The sequence below is a fragment of the Folsomia candida genome, unplaced genomic scaffold (assembly GCF_002217175.1).
Source record: "Folsomia candida strain VU population unplaced genomic scaffold, ASM221717v1 Fcan01_Sc016, whole genome shotgun sequence".
Lineage (NCBI taxonomy): Eukaryota > Metazoa > Arthropoda > Collembola > Entomobryomorpha > Isotomidae > Folsomia > Folsomia candida.
In genome coordinates, this window is record NW_019091208.1 from 2,133,433 (window position 1) to 2,150,990 (window position 17,558).

General features: G+C 45.3%; 1 long non-coding RNA gene across 1 annotated transcript; it reads right to left on the bottom strand.

The window, feature by feature from the left end:
* Nucleotides 1–8,725: 8,725 nt before the first annotated feature.
* On the bottom strand, nucleotides 8,726–9,666 carry LOC118437813. Its single transcript, XR_004836380.1, has 4 exons — nucleotides 9,325–9,666; nucleotides 9,075–9,149; nucleotides 8,917–8,979; nucleotides 8,726–8,825 (listed from the first exon to the last, which is right to left on the bottom strand). It is a non-coding gene; the product is annotated as an uncharacterized LOC118437813 (long non-coding RNA).
* Nucleotides 9,667–17,558: the final 7,892 nt, after the last annotated feature.

Sequence of the window (17,558 nt, forward strand, 5' to 3'; positions counted from 1 at the left end):
CCTCGACCATGTCCGTCTTTGCGACGACGCAATCTTTAAAACTTTGAACATTTTGTTGCTCCGTGTCAATTAACGCAATTAACACAAGTAAGTCAATTAACATGATACGCCACGCTTAAAGATAACTCATGTACTATAACTATGTATTGAATACTTAACACTTAGGAATTATGATGGATTGGTTGATGGTTATCTGAAGCGTTGTTTGTAAGCTAAATATTTTTACGTCCAAAATGAGTTACCAAAGCACATAAAGTGTGGAATGGATTTATACTTCTAAATGCTGATATTCTTTAAACATATTTGAATAAACACAGGCTAATCCTAAGTAAGTATATGCGTGTGTATCGTTGGTAGATATTTTATAATTTTTTAATAGTGTTAATAAATTAAGTGTAAATTATGCATTTTTTGAAATGATGTTTTGATATCTTAAACCTCACAAATATGTATCTAAATTTTAAAATTTTGGAAAGAAATAAATTATTAATCTAAGCCAAGATCGTCCTGAAGTTTCTTGTTTTGAGTTGGTTGTTGATTGCCAAAATACGTACTTGTCGAGGGGTTCGCTTTCTGATAAGTCGGGCTAGATTTATTCTGATAAGGAACACCAGGTGGTGGTAGATTTCGATGAGAATGTGAACCTGCCCTTGAAGAATCTTGATATTTATCTTGTTTCAAGTGGTTTGAAGGGCTGCTACTTTTTCCAAAAAACCATTCCCTCAACCCCATTGATTTTGTCTTGTTTAACGCCATTTCCACTCGTTGATTCTGTTCTTCTATTTTTCTTTTGGTTTCCTCTCTTATCCTCTCAATCTCTTTGTCGGTGTCTGACTCGTACTGATTTTTCTGTTGGGTCGCCATATCTCTCATTTCCTCGATCTCTCGTCCGGACCTTTCTTTTTCTTCGTGAACCTTGGAAGCCTGTTGATTTGTTTTAAAAATCGTTTCATCCTCCATGCATTGCATACTTTGTGCGTGTTTTCTATCCATTTCGATTTCCAGTCGTTTCTTTTTGTCCACTAATTGTTGGGCCTTTTTTCTTGTTCTAATTTATAGCGCTTCAATTCCTCTGCTTGAGCTTTAATTTCTTCCTCAGACGCTTCCATAATCTCCCCGATGGCTTGTTCAGTCTCCAAAAAATTATTGAAGCGGTCCTGCTTCCCAGTTTGGTCGTAGTTCTTAAAAAGTATTGTCATTTGGTAATGGAATTTAGTTATAAAAACATTCTTTATGTGGAAAGCTTCAAGTCGTTAGAAGAAGTTTTAACAGAGACAGACACGGACAAAGTCAAACGGTGGTTAAATAAGCCCTCGCTGCAGTTAAAAGTAGTTAAATATTTTAAAACAAACATGACCCACCATCCAATCCCTATGGCCTTCATTTCTTCTGTCAAACATCCGTTTGTAGGCACCATCAGCTTCAAGAGCCACTTCTTCATTTATTTTTCTTACTTCCGTCGCAGTTTTTAGCGTAGCTTCTAACGCTTCCTAAAATATGTATTATTTATAAAAACAAACCATTTATAACTCAACTAATGGTGTGACCCCGCATGTAAAAATACCTGCGCCTTTTCCTCAGCATACGAATACCTTGGCACAAATTCTTGACTTGACTCCATTGCTTATGGTATGCGTACTTGTAACTCAACTTCCAAAACTGTTATGAATCCACTGAAGTAAAAGTTGCGATTAAACATTGCACCACTGACTCACTGCCCAAATACTTTCCTGACTTTACTTGTCCTGTGTGAAGTTCCGTTTATGGGGGGGGGGGGGGGTTCACTGCATTGATGGTGGTGGTGAGGCAGATGAGACGATCGTCGTCGTTGTTGTACATGGAAATAAATTGCGTCTTGGAGGCAAGGTGAGATTTGGTGAGACAAAGTCAGGACAGGTTTTATTGCACGTATCAAGATACAGGCAGTCGACTCGCTGTCGATGGTCACTCTTGTTCTTACTTATATACCATACGTATACCTATTTAGTCTACTTATATGTCTAACCGGTTATTGGGTGGTAAGAGTTGTAAGAATTATAAGAGTTGCCTTTTGACATAGTGATCATTGATCACTAACACAACTACGAAAAGGAGATAGTGAGAGTTGCAGATCTAAAGAACCAGTTTTACAATAAGGATTTGGCAAAGATCACCTCTTCACAGCTCTCATGTTATGAAGAGTCGGCCCGACTTATGAAGACTTATGGGTTGGGACGTTTTCCACTATGTGCAGGGGGCGTCGAGGTGAATCCGGAGGTGCGCAGGAAGGTTCGGCGGTGCTAGGAGTCAAGTTTTTTAGAACTTCATGGTGAGTCCGGAATGTTCGAGGGAGTGGGTAGTCAAGTAGGGGTTACTATGGAGTGTTCGACGGGGTTGGTAGTCAAATTTTTGAAATTCGGGGTGATTCCGGGGTGTTCTACGGGGTTGGTTGTCAAGTTTTTTGGAAAATTCGGGGTGACTCCGGGGTGTTCGATGGGGTTGGTATTCAAATTTTTGGAAATTCGGGGTGACTCCGGGGTGTTCGACGGGGTTGGAAGTGAGGAGGTCTACGGTGTAAAGAAAAGAAATATCCGTTGTAAATTGAAGGGGGCGTGGTCTTTGGAGGATTGGAACATTGTTGCGCCAGGCCGTGTGAAAGAGCAGGTTTGGTCAACTTCATTAATGCCAAACCCCTTAATTAGTATGCCACTCACCTCCATCATCTCTTACAAACAAGAGACGATGTTGCAAACCAGCTTCGTCACAACCTCATCTGAGATATCTCTATTCAGCGTGGCCAACCGGTTCATAATCGGTCAACACATAGGTATCAATTAGGTGTTGCTACGATATATAAGCAAAAGCGCAGCCACCAGACGGGGGAACGGTGGAGGACGAGTCGAGGTAGTATTTTGTGCTACTGCATGTTACCTCTGCCAATATTATTGGGAGAGGCCGAGTTCTGCCTGTTGTACAAGTGATAAATAAAACCTCTATAAGAAAAGTGCAACCAAGTCTCATCTCGCCTCCCAATTATTACGCACACACCACAACGACGACGACGATCGTCTCATCTTCCTCATCACCAACATCACTGCAGTCAACCCCCCATAAACGGAACTTCACATTGGTACCCACGGCGGCCTCTCCTTGTCAGAAGGAGAGAAGGACGCCGCACCCCCTCACTCAACTCGCCCCATCTTCACGACTGCAGTGTGACGAAGTGTCAACGACAAAAACGCCCCATTCCCTCTCTACCCCCCATCTTCACGACGTCGGTGTGACAGACTGTCACCGAGGTAAGTAAAAAAAAAAATTTCCATGACTTTCTAACCACCCCCCCCCCACACTCTCCCCCCTTCACCATTTTACACGATCCACCATTGGTCGGTACTCCGTCGATATTTTACAGCAAAAAATTTGAGTTCCCACCACCGACCATACGTCCACAATTCCCTAGAATCACGTACCTGTCAGAAATGAAAAGGACGGGGAGAAGTTTGGGGAACACTTCTTGCCCATAGGGGCCCCTACATTTCAAGTACACATAGAAGACTATGAATTTATTTCCCTTGACTGCGGAGACAGCAAGGACGAGGTCGTTTTTCAGTCCTTTTTGCACGTAGTAGGCCACAGTAGCCATTTTTTTCTCGCCATTAAGCGTATTTTTCTAATTATCGGTTCACGCTCCGAGGGGCGCCGATATATTTTGAAAATCATTTACCCTGTGACAGTAAGTCGTACGCACCCCGTTGTTCTCTCCAGCCGTTAGGGCATCCTCCGTTTCATTTAGCGTGTTGGTAGTTATAGCTCTTTTTTCCCATACCTGACACACAGCACTTTGTAATAAGAGAGAGCGGCAGCTCGTTCAACTCGACCGCATTGAGGATAATTTCATTTCTCGACATCGATATTACACATCCCAAACCACTAACCCCACATCGGCCTCCCCGAATCCTCGTTCTCCTCCTACTTACCGGTTACCTATAACCACATACGATCCACATTTTCATCCGGCACGCCCACTAGACCAATATTTTTCGGCGGACGAGTCGGCCTTACATCTGAATTAACCCCAGCATCATCTCACACTCTTGGTCCTCATAATTTTGGTGCCACGTCGATTGGCCAATCTCTCCCATCAGCGAGGAACTTTCCAATTTCAACATCTCGACCCCAAATCGAGGTTGTTCCGCATACTTTTGGTGCCACGTCACTTGGTCAATCTCTCCAACCTGCCACCCCCTTTCCAATTTCAACATCTCCACCTCAAAACGAGGTTGTTGCTCCTCACCACGATATCATTTTGAGTCCAAGACGCTCACCCCAACCAGAAACTGCTTCTCTCTCATCACCTCTCTCTTCTGACCCCGATAGCTAAAATCCAGTTCCGAGTGCAAATCAACTACCTGCAGCATCCATCCCTGCGACTTTTTATCTCAAAACTAGTATCTTGTCTCCCGCTACTTTCTATCCTCAACCAAACGCCAGCCCCCAACGTCTTCCATCAACCACCACACTCCACTCCAAACCGCATCTCAAACATCGTAGTCTACGAAACCTCCTGCACAACGACTCCGTGCCCATCAACCCCTCAATCCTTATTGGTACCACAACATCTTTTACTCCACCTCCCAGCAGTGGTTGAGACCCTGCCCAAAACAACCTTCAGCTCCTCAACCACCACCATTTTTTCCTTTCATTATTGCATCACCCACTCTTTTCCAAATGGGGACAACTATCAACGACATCACCATCTCTCCAGGATGTTCACCCCCGACAGACACTAACTCTCCTCTTTCTTTCCCACAAGTCTGTCCTAATACGGAGTTGGAACCTTTACCAACCCCCGCGGCACCTCTCCCTGCTAACATTTTTGTGCCACCTCACATTCTACCTTCCTTCCAACCTGTACCTCCACACCATACCAACGCATTCTATCGACCACCTTTCCCTCCCTCGCATATCTCGACCATTGATGGCGACTTCTGCGCCTGCCCACCACACATCTCTCACATCGACAATTTGACGGGGTGGCCCACACCCGCTACATCTTCTTCCTACGATGCAGTTTTCGCCCACCTCATTCAAGCCTTAAGGTTTACTTCCATTCAAGACTGTAATGCACACCCCCCATTTGTCAATCCCCGATCGACCAACGACCCGCACTTCGTCTCTCTCTTAGCCCAACAACTTCCTTCCCAATTACAACAAGGGATTGGTACATCCGACATGAGGCCTCATGTAGTCTCTGCAGGTTCAGATTCTATTCATATGTTAGATGCACCTCGCCCTCGTTCCTCGGGTCAGCACATGACCTTCGCAGATTCCCCACCGACGGGTGGTTTTAGACACAATAACTACCAACAGCGCACCTCACAGGGTAACCGTAACCGTAACCATAGGGGTAGATCTTCGTATTCCATCAACCGTGGTGGCGTTTTCTCTACCCGCCAGAATGTACATAGCCAATTCCACATCACAGCACCTTCGAATCACTGGCAATCCAGGAATACAGAATTCCGAGGCACACATCACATACAGGATGGTGACGGCCGTAATTTTGGTGGAGGTGGGAGAGTCCATTCTAGACGACGCTATAACCCCAATACTAACCGACCTCGTAGTGAAAATCACTCGTTGTATTCTTCCCCTAACGCACACCCCCGCCAATCACGTTATAACTCACTGCCTATACACACTAACTACAATCCAAATCGCTCCTCCTCACATATCCCAAATACCTGCCGACCAGATCTATTAACTCGACCTAATCTACCTACCAACCTCTCCCGACCACTTTCCAATTCTAACCCTCTACCTTCTTCACCCAGCCAATGCCTCGCCCCCCACACCGCCGTACTTCTCACCAATAACAAACCTCTAGCTACTGAAAGTACCCATTCCCACGCTTGTCAACCGGACAATGGGTACTGCCACTTCCGGGAATATTCGGGAACCTCCAAAAATTTATTTTGCCTCACTCGTCTTGTTCGAGGAGCCACCAACGACGTCATACGTGATTCCTGTCCCTTTTCCTGCCGGCCCTCCTTAGGCTCTAGCGACATACACATTACGGAACTCGGGTATCAAAACTTCGCCCTGACCAACCCGCCTCACAATTCCAGCATCGAGTGCACTTTTCCGGATGGGCGCATGACGCAAGAATTTGTCAAACCGGAGCATACGGTCGGCTCCCAAATCATTCATCTCCCGTGCTCGTGTAGGATCAACATCCCCAGCTTTTCCCCGGTTTTCAACCCCCTTCCGTGCATGAAATCCCACTCACTTTTACCCGAGGTTTCCCTTGTCATTCCTACCTTCTGGGCTAACCTCTCATACGACCAGGTCACCAAAATCATCATGGTAAAACCTGCCCTTCTTCCTAAAACATCCTACGAAAACATGTCCTCCATCTTTAAGCTCGAATGGGCCGATGGCAAACTCCAACACCCCGCACAAATCACCGACCTGCCTGATCTTCCCGCCTCTTACCATTTTTTTAATCATCTCAAAGAGGAATCACACGTCTACCAGGACTTCCTCGCCTTCCTATGGCAAGTCGCCATCTCCTTCGCGGTACTATACCTATGGGCCCGTCACACCCCCTCCGTCCTACCCTGGGTAGCCACCACCGCGGCCTATACCCCTGTCGTCAAGGCTGCCTCGCTATTGGAATCAGCCGTTCCCCTGTCCCCACCAACCGACTGTGGCACAGAACAGAAATTCGCTCATCGCATCTTGATAGCCCTGATAACGACCTCCGTCCTCATCACCTTGGTTTTAGTGATATGTATGTTCGGATGTTTTTACATCTGTAAAAAACAAAAACTTAGACAAGATTTTACCCGAATGGACAAGGACCGCCAACTTCGCTCGGCCGAACGACATCGCCGGCGTGAACGGGAAATCCAGATGCAACCCCTCCAGGACCGGAACTCCGCCCCCAACTTTCGTCCTCCTCCTCCCCCACTTCCTGGTGCACAGGCTTATTATATACTTCCCCCACCACCTCCTAATACCCCCCGTTAAAATTTCCGCGCCACTTCCTCCCCTCGGTTAACAACCCCAATCACCCGGATCACCTTGCTGTACACCAATCTCATCCTCGATTTTTAAATACATATTCCGAACTTCATATACGACCATCTTTTCGAGCACAGGGCCCGCACCTAAACGATCAACCACTCCTCATTTTTTTTAAGTACTACTAACCCCAAAAATATTACATAAACCATAAAATGCATAAAAACACTTTTGTTCAGTAAAATAGTTAGTCCATATTACACCTTATACATTTTTAATTTTAAATTCCGTAGATATACTCCATGGTGGATCCATGTTTACCATACGCTAGGGTATCACACCCGATGCATCTTATGTACATACATACACTTTTAACTCATTTCATATTCCCCCAACCAAAAATTTGCTCTTGCATCAGAGACTCGCCTCCACTGCACGACAATTTTTGGGGAATCGTACCAGTAAGTATTACATTATAGCGGGAACCTGATGGTCCTCTCGACTCATCACCGCATTTTTTTAGGAGAACCAAAGACGGGTAAAATCGAAGAAAAACAAACAGGAGAATTTATTCTCCTGTTCCCTTTCTTCACATGTATATAGAATAAATTAGCCATATAGCATAGCCATAGATTTAACAATCCACCACAGAATTCTTTCTGCAGTGTATTATTTGCACATGGATTTTTTTTTAGATAATTTAGACAATTTTGATATCTCACATAGGGTACCCATAGTACATAATACAACTCATCACGCCCTACGCTGTGATAGCTACTTTGTACCTTCTCGGCATTTCATGCACCGTGTACACGGCCCAGAAAGTTGTATATATATCCCTAGCAATAATACTAACCCCCGACACATTTTCGCCTACACCAACTCTCCCCCTCCTCATACGGATTCTTCATCTCAACACGTAAGCCCCGTGCTCGCCCCCGTACATCAATTTTCCCATCCAGAGACATACCCATAACTACGTGCCAACCACCCTTCCCCCGATGAATCTCACAAAACCTGTTTTCAACGTGGACAATATTTTATGCCTACGTGCCAACTCACCCATGCCCTCCCTAATCTTCCCCTGCTTGCGGCTAAACTTAAACTAAACGGCGACTCCATCCCTCTCTCCGCCGTCCATCTGAAACCCCACACCCCACCCTTCTCGTTCTTTCAAGCAACTCAGACACCCGTTTTACCCACTCAGCACCATCAATTTCATTCAGAAGACCAACGATTAACCACGGTTACAAATTATTGGAGATATTGGAAATTTTGTCAATTTTATTCCGTCAACAAAAACAAATTAACCACGGTTACAAATTATCGGAGATATTGGAACTTTTGTCAAATTTATTTAGACAGCAAACAATTAACCACAGTTACAAATTATTGGAAATAGTGCACATTATTGGACACAACAAAAACTTATCTACGACGACGATAATCTACTTCTGGATTAGGATTTCCTTGGCATCCTATCAGATGACATCTTCCTATATTGCAAGAACCCCCATTGCAGTTCTTCAGATGATACCTCCATCGGTCCCTCGCGATGAAGACATGGCCACATGGACACCTCCTCCGAAACCAATGAAATCATTTACAAGACAATTAATTATTATCTTCGCCATTACACCTCTGTCCAACCCCTCCAACAACGGTTCTCCCTTACTTCCACTTACATTTTTCGACCTGGCCTTTATCCTCGTTTTTCCTCCCGCCATCACCCTCCCGCTCCCACCGGCCTGGTTGGCGCTCCTCTCGGTCTCCTCACCTGCACCAGTGGAAGACTTCTTCTCCTTCCGGACACGTTTCACCTGCCAAATTCAAACAATATCAGACCATCACTTTTTCTCTTCAAGCAAGTACGCACCCCTTCATCCACACACTACTAGCCCCGCTTCTTACCTTAACAAACAACGCCTCCAAGTCGTTCTCCTCCTCCGAAGACACCGGCCCCGAATATTGGACCTACATACAAACCATTTCCGACAGTCAATCTTTTTATCAGGTCATCTACTCAGGGGTTTCATCTTTATTAAATTGGCAAACAACTCATCCCTTACTTGATGATTCCTGCCGCCTGTTGCCCCTCTTCCACCACTACTACCCGGCTGCATCTCAGTTCTGGGGCCCACCTCCTAAACACATGTCACCATTACTTCGCAAGGAAGAAGAAAAATAAACCAACACAAACACAACCACCCCCCAAACAAAAAACGACATAAATAATAATAAAAGCAACAACTAAAAAAAACAAATAAAAATCAATAAACACAGACCCAATCTACAGACATCTCTACGATAACCACTTACCACCGTACCAACTGCTGCGGCGTCATCATCTAACAAGAAGCATAGATAATTAGATAATTAGATAATTTAATAGCAGTAGATAATTCTTCGATTACCACCATGGTCTAAACACATCAACCAACACATGTTACTTATAATTTTTTTTATCATCATTATAATCCCATCTTAAGAACAGGTAACCATAACTACTCATAAGGACAATATTAATTTCCGTAATTTTTAGCCCAGTATTAATCACCATTATTGTTTACCAATTTTTTCTTTAATTGTTAGAGTACTTTTTATTTTACATTAATTTCTGTTACATTCTAAGACATTTTAATTGTAGGATCTATGAACTAATTTAGATAACTCTTGGCACTCATAACTGATCGTCTATTACTTTTAGTATTTTCGTCATCACACCATTGTTTTCACATCTGGCACTCCTCTGTCTTTGGCTCACTCTGCTTCGACCTGCCGGGCACATATATATTTTTCAGACAGCTCCAATCCGGTCCACAATCGACTACACACATACAGTCCTCCTCACCCAATTTTAACAATTTTCCTATCTAAGAATTTTAATTTTTACAATTTTTCAAACTCCCAATTATAACAATTTTCCTATCTAAGAATTTTAATTTTTACAATTTTTCAAACTCCCAATTTTAACAATTTTCCTATCTAAGAATTTTAATTTTATCAATTTTTCAAACTCCCAATTTTAACAATTTTCCTATCTAAATCTTAATTTGTTCCATCAAAAATCTGCTGCCTCAGTTTTTATTTTTTCGTTAATGATTTTCCGACTTTCGTACATAAGTTTTAAAATTCTGTTTTAGTTTTACCAGCCATGCACGCATTTATGCATGCATTTTATTCTGCTAAAATACCTCCCCATAATATTTCATTCACGAACACACTTTACGTCAACAAAGCTTACATGCAATTGTCCATCCACCACCATCTTGGGGGAATACATACCTATCCATTCTTAATTGAAAAAAAAACAAATTTTCTTGGATTTCTTGGATTCAACCTGGATTTTTGACGAATTTTCCCGACTTTTCTGAATAAGCTGACGCCAAGTAGGTACACAGAATCTGACTGAATTACATCTCGCATTTGTTCGCTTGTTGCGGTAGGGCCACCGCTTACTAGAGGTGAATATTGTGAAAGAGCAGGTTTGGTCAACTTCATTAATGCCAAACCCCTTAATTAGTATGCCACTCACCTCCATCATCTCTTACAAACAAGAGACGATGTTGCAAACCAGCTTCGTCACAACCTCATCTGAGATATCTCTATTCAGCGTGGCCAACCGGTTCATAATCGGTCAACACATAGGTATCAATTAGGTGTTGCTACGATATATAAGCAAAAGCGCAGCCACCAGACGGGGGAACGGTGGAGGACGAGTCGAGGTAGTATTTTGTGCTACTGCATGTTACCTCTGCCAATATTATTGGGAGAGGCCGAGTTCTGCCTGTTGTACAAGTGATAAATAAAACCTCTATAAGAAAAGTGCAACCAAGTCTCATCTCGCCTCCCAATTATTACGCACACACCACAACGACGACGACGATCGTCTCATCTTCCTCATCACCAACATCACTGCAGTCAACCCCCCATAAACGGAACTTCACGGCCGGAAGTGTGTAAGAGTCTATGGCGTGGTCGATATCTGATGGGACGTGTAGAGTGACGACGAGAGGCGGAATAAGATAGAATTCCGGGGCGTGTCTTAAAATTCGAGGGTAGATTTGAGGAAGGGGCGGCCGTGGGGGTGATAACTGGTGACCCATGTGCCTCACAAGTATTTTGGGCTGAGGAGGGGAGGGAAAGCAAAGCTTGATTGTGCCTGCTGCAGGTGTCGAATGCGCCTTGGTGGGTGAGGACTGATGGGTGGGAGATAATTTCTGGGTGTCTATTGCAAAATTCGTCGAACAACGCAATGTCAACGGTTGAAGTGGCGTGACAAAACTTGTTGGAGCGTGGGGGTTTCACTGTTGTGGCGAATACATAAAAAATTTGTTTAAGGTGAAGATGGGTGAGGTGTCCCATTTTGAACAGGCGACGTAATTCTGAGACCAATAAAAGTTCTTCCTCGGCTGTCAGCATAAAGATAATCGAGTACGGGCGGTTCTGTTGGGAGAGATAAGTGATGTCGGGTAAGCATGGCAGGAGTGGATCCATGGTGGGGTGTTTTGGTGTTTGGCAGCGCACTGGCAAGTGGTTGTAGTCCAATGGTTGAATGTTGGGTTATGCGGTTGGAGAATGATCGTCGTGAAAAAAAAACTGGATTGGAGCCGATGAGGCGTAGTTGAGGATCACCGATGTGTCTTCACTTTCAGAGTCGGGAAGACTGGGTTACTTGTTGAAAACGTTGAAGTAGGAGAAGGGAGATCGGGAACTTCCAGAGTGAATGGAAGGCGAGAAAATAATGAGGCCAACTTATGGTGAGTGGAAGGTGTCCTTTTGATTCAAAAAAAATTGAAAGAGGGTTGTGTATGCGGGAAGTATGTACGTAAAGGGGCGTATTTAGGCAAGGAGGATCCGATGCATGTTGTGGGATATGACTCGTATCCCATATGAATCTAGGTGTCGGAACGTTGTCACGCTGGTTGGGTGAGGTGCAGAAGTGGGGTGAGGAGATGGGTTGGATCTATGTAAGAGAAAAAGAATCCGTTGTCGTTGGTTGTTAGAGAAAGTGTGATTGGCGAATCCGTTGTCGTTGGTTGTTAAAGAAAGTGTGATTGGCATATGTCGGCGTGGCGGCGTATGGCAACGGATGGCGCGAAGAAATTATAAGTATTTTTATTGTTGAGGCGGATCGGCTGGATGAGATTGCATTGATGGAGAGAATGGCGTTGAATCTGGGGGTGGGGACGGCCTACTGTTAGCCGGCACAGGCCTTGAGGGAGTGGATGGAAGTGGTGGGGAAGGTTTGGAGCCGTCGGCGGGTATGTTCGGGTAGAGTGGGGGGATTGGAGAAGTTTCCTCAGTTTCGATTGTTTGTTCGGCGTGATCTTGATACGTGGTATGACGCGGTTTAAGTCGCGGGAGATAGCGGGGGGAGTGAGAACAAGAACAAAGTTGGTAAGCGTATGACAGGAGGCCCCTTTTGGGAGGGCGTGGAGGTAGTAAACGTAGGTTTCCTGGCACCGGTAGGAGTTTTGAAGGGGGAAAAATGGTGAGTTTTTCATTGTTTCGTGTGCAGAATCCATAAGCGCCATAATAGGTGAGGAGATTGATGTTGGTGAATAATTCAGGGTGTAGGGCTGCGAATTCGTTGAACCATTTCTCATCCACTGCTGTAGAGTCGGTGAAATTAAAGGGGCGTGGAGGTGAAAGGCTGGACGTAAATTTTCCACACATTTGGAGGAGGTGGTTGGGGGTGAAGAAAAAGTTCGCATCAAAAAGTCGAAGAAGTTCGGAGGCCAATTGCATTTCTTCTAGATAGGTCAGCATGAGGATTGAGTTGTTGTACGCCCAAAATTGGGTGGACGAGAAGGTGGACTTCGGCGACTTGGGAACTTGGTGGTCCATGGCACGGGAGTATGAAATCCTCCTCTAGAGAAGTTGTGTGGTCTTGATGAACTGTTCGTCGTTCACTGTCACAGGGTGGAAGATACAAGACGGAGGAGCCAGTGTCTGGGGCGATACTGCAGGTTGCGAGGAGAAGAGAGTCGTCTGGGAGAAGAATATGGGTTGGTGGGTGATGGGTGTTATGGCCTGAGGAAGGGTCGAGTGGGATGGTCTGCAGGATGAGTATGCACAATTGAGGCAGGAGGGAGACTGGTTTTGAGGGGAGAGAATCAGGTGAGAATGAGGGCGTCCCTGAGAGGAAGGTCGTTCTTCCTCGTGGGAGATATGAGATTGGCCGAGCCGTCCTGTCGATGCGGAGAACAGGTTTGGTGAGGTTCAGGTGTGCGATAAAAGGTAGAAGGTGGGTTGGAACTAGATTGTGGTCGGTGGGTCGGATCGTTGTAAGTGAGACGGCAATTGTTTGAACAGCATGGGAGATGAGCCCTGAAGCGAGGAGAGTAATATTGTGGTCCAGTAGGTCCAAAAGGTATATGGATTGAGAATAACATCGGGGGCGAGTAAAGTGTTGAGTCAACCGGTGAAGTGAGATTGGACAAAGTGTTGTAGCAATTGAGTATATAGAGGTAGAGTAGAAGATACCGTTATACTAAACGTATTGCTGAGTCGCGTACGTGGTTCGTGGACAGACGGGGCGGTACGTAGTAGCGTTTAAGAAAGAAAACTAATGTAATTGAGCTGACAATTCGCTACTGGTTGAATGACAGATCGAAGGTTGCCTAATACTGGAAAAATGTGTAGACGAAGGTGACCAGGAGGAGTTTACTAGTGTTAAATCTTAAGGTAGGGGAGTGAGGGTACTCATTAGGGGAGATGCCCATGGAAGTCTATATGCAACGTAAATGCACAGGAGAAGGAACTCTCCTGTGGATTTATGATTATCGCGTCGTTAGTTCTCTTATATATTTAATGCGGCGAATGGTTGTGGGGACCATAGAGCGACCGCTGTATAATATGGTAGACTATCCGGTTTTCGCTTCTAAGTAATAGTTATGTGGTACAAAAGAATGTGGGATGTCTACGTAATCCTAGATATCGAAAATCACCTATGGAAAAGCGCAAAAAAATACACAGGAGAAAGAATTCTCTTGTGGATTTTTGTTTTTGTAAATCCTATGGGTGGGTTTTATAATGCGTATATATATTTATCTGGGTGACCGGTAAGTATTACTATTTATTACTATTGTATTAATGGGTATAGTCAAGGGGACCATCCTAGGTTCGCCGTGATACGTATATACGTGTATACGTGTATACGTATATACGTGATACGTATATAATTAATACAGCTATCTGGGTGACTGGTAAGTATTACTATTTATTACTATTGTATTACGGGGATAGTCAAGGGGACCATCCTGGGTTCGCCGTGATACGTATATAATTAATACAGCTAGGGTAACAAGGTTATCTAATTGAGAACGTTGCCGAGGGGCAGAGGGTGGTCAAACTCTGCCTGGTTTAAAAGTATGTGGGATAGAGAAATTCGTGTGTCGTGAGGCGACGCAATCGGGGCATGAAGGAAGAGGAATGTTGCCACCGGCGGTGTGGGGGGCGAGGCGTTGGCTGGGTGAAGAAGGTAGAGGGTTAGAATTGGAAAGTCGTCGGGAAAGGTTGTTAGGTTGATTAGGTCGAGTTAATAGATCTGCTCGCCAGGTATTTGGGATATGTGAGAAGGAGCGATTTGGATTGTAGTTAGTATGTATAGGCAGTGAGTTATAACTTGATTCGCGGGGGTGTGCGTTAGGGGGAGAAGGCAACGAGTGATTATCACTACGAGGTCGGTTAGTATTGGGTTTGTAGCGTCGTCGAGAATGGACTCTCCCACCTCCACCAAAATTACGGCCGACACCATCCTGTATGTGATGTGTGTCTCGGAATTCTGTATTCCTGGATTGCCAGTGATTCGAAGGTGCTGTGATACGGAATTGGCTATGTACATTCTGGCGGGTAGAGAAACCGCCACCACGGTTGATGGAATACGAAGATCTACCCCTATGGTTACGGTTTCGGTTACGGTTACCCTGTGAGGTGCGCTGTTGGTAGTTATTCCCCGTCGGTGGGGAATCTGGGAAGGTCATGTGCTGACCCGAGGAACGAGGGCGAGGTGCATCTAACATATGAATAGAATCTGAACCTGCAGAGACTACATGAGGCCTCATGTCGGATGTACCAATCCCTTGTTGTAATTGGGAAGGAAGTTGTTGGGCTAAGAGAGAGACGAAGTGCGGGTCGTTGGTCGATCGGGGATTGACAAATGGGGGGTGTGCATTACAGTCTTGAATGGAAGTAAACCTTAAGGCTTGAATGAGGTGGGCGAAAACTGCATCGTAGGAAGATGTAGCGGGTGTGGGCCACCCCGTCAAATTGTCGATGTGAGAGATGTGTGGTGGGCAGGCGCAGAAGTCGCCATCAATGGTCGAGATATGCGAGGGAGGGAAAGGTGGTCGATAGAATGCGTTGGTATGGTGTGGAGGTACAGGTTGGAAGGAAGGTAGAATGTGAGGTGGCACAAAAATGTTAGCAGGGAGAGGTGCCGCGGGGGTTGGTAAAGGTTCCAACTCCGTATTAGGACAGACTTGTGGGAAAGAAAGAGGAGAGTTAGTGTCTGTCGGGGGTGAACATCCTGGAGAGATGGTGATGTCGTTGATAGTTGTCCCCATTTGGAAAAGAGTGGGTGATGCAATAATGAAAGGAAAAAATGGTGGTGGTTGAGGAGCTGAAGGTTGTTTTGGGCAGGGTCTCAACCACTGCTGGGAGGTGGAGTAAAAGATGTTGTGGTACCAATAAGGATTGAGGGGTTGATGGGCACGGAGTCGTTGTGCAGGAGGTTTCGTAGACTACGATGTTTGAGATGCGGTTTGGAGTGGAGTGTGGTGGTTGATGGAAGACGTTGGGGGCTGGCGTTTGGTTGAGGATAGAAAGTAGCGGGAGACAAGATACTAGTTTTGAGATAAAAAGTCGCAGGGATGGATGCTGCAGGTAGTTGATTTGCACTCGGAACTGGATTTTAGCTATCGGGGTCAGAAGAGAGAGGTGATGAGAGAGAAGCAGTTTCTGGTTGGGGTGAGCGTCTTGGACTCAAAATGATATCGTGGTGAGGAGCAACAACCTCGTTTTGAGGTGGAGATGTTGAAATTGGAAAGGGGGTGGCAGGTTGGAGAGATTGACCAAGTGACGTGGCACCAAAAGTATGCGGAACAACCTCGATTTGGGGTCGAGATGTTGAAATTGGAAAGTTCCTCGCTGATGGGAGAGATTGGCCAATCGACGTGGCACCAAAATTATGAGGACCAAGAGTGTGAGATGATGCTGGGGTTAATTCAGATGTAAGGCCGACTCGTCCGCCGAAAAATATTGGTCTAGTGGGCGTGCCGGATGAAAATGTGGATCGTATGTGGTTATAGGTAACCGGTAAGTAGGAGGAGAACGAGGATTCGGGGAGGCCGATGTGGGGTTAGTGGTTTGGGATGTGTAATATCGATGTCGAGAAATGAAATTATCCTCAATGCGGTCGAGTTGAACGAGCTGCCGCTCTCTCTTATTACAAAGTGCTGTGTGTCAGGTATGGGAAAAAAGAGCTATAACTACCAACACGCTAAATGAAACGGAGGATGCCCTAACGGCTGGAGAGAACAACGGGGTGCGTACGACTTACTGTCACAGGGTAAATGATTTTCAAAATATATCGGCGCCCCTCGGAGCGTGAACCGATAATTAGAAAAATACGCTTAATGGCGAGAAAAAAATGGCTACTGTGGCCTACTACGTGCAAAAAGGACTGAAAAACGACCTCGTCCTTGCTGTCTCCGCAGTCAAGGGAAATAAATTCATAGTCTTCTATGTGTACTTGAAATGTAGGGGCCCCTATGGGCAAGAAGTGTTCCCCAAACTTCTCCCCGTCCTTTTCATTTCTGACAGGTACGTGATTCTAGGGAATTGTGGACGTATGGTCGGTGGTGGGAACTCAAATTTTTTGCTGTAAAATATCGACGGAGTACCGACCAATGGTGGATCGTGTAAAATGGTGAAGGGGGGAGAGTGTGGGGGGGGGGGTGGTTAGAAAGTCATGGAAATTTTTTTTTTTACTTACCTCGGTGACAGTCTGTCACACCGACGTCGTGAAGATGGGGGGTAGAGAGGGAATGGGGCGTTTTTGTCGTTGACACTTCGTCACACTGCAGTCGTGAAGATGGGGCGAGTTGAGTGAGGGGGTGCGGCGTCCTTCTCTCCTTCTGACAAGGAGAGGCCGCCGTGGGTACCAATGTGAAGTTCCGTTTATGGGGGGTTGACTGCAGTGATGTTGGTGATGAGGAAGATGAGACGATCGTCGTCGTCGTTGTGGTGTGTGCGTAATAATTGGGAGGCGAGATGAGACTTGGTTGCACTTTTCTTATAGAGGTTTTATTTATCACTTGTACAACAGGCAGAACTCGGCCTCTCCCAATAATATTGGGAGAGGTAACATGCAGTAGCACAAAATACTTCCTCGACTCGTCCTCCACCGTTCCCCCGTCTGGTGGCTGCGCTTTCGCTTATATATCCTAGCAATACCTAATTGATACCTATGTGTTGACCGATTATGAACCGGTTGGCCACGCTGAATAGAGATATCTCAGATGAGGTTGTGACGAAGCTGGTTTGCA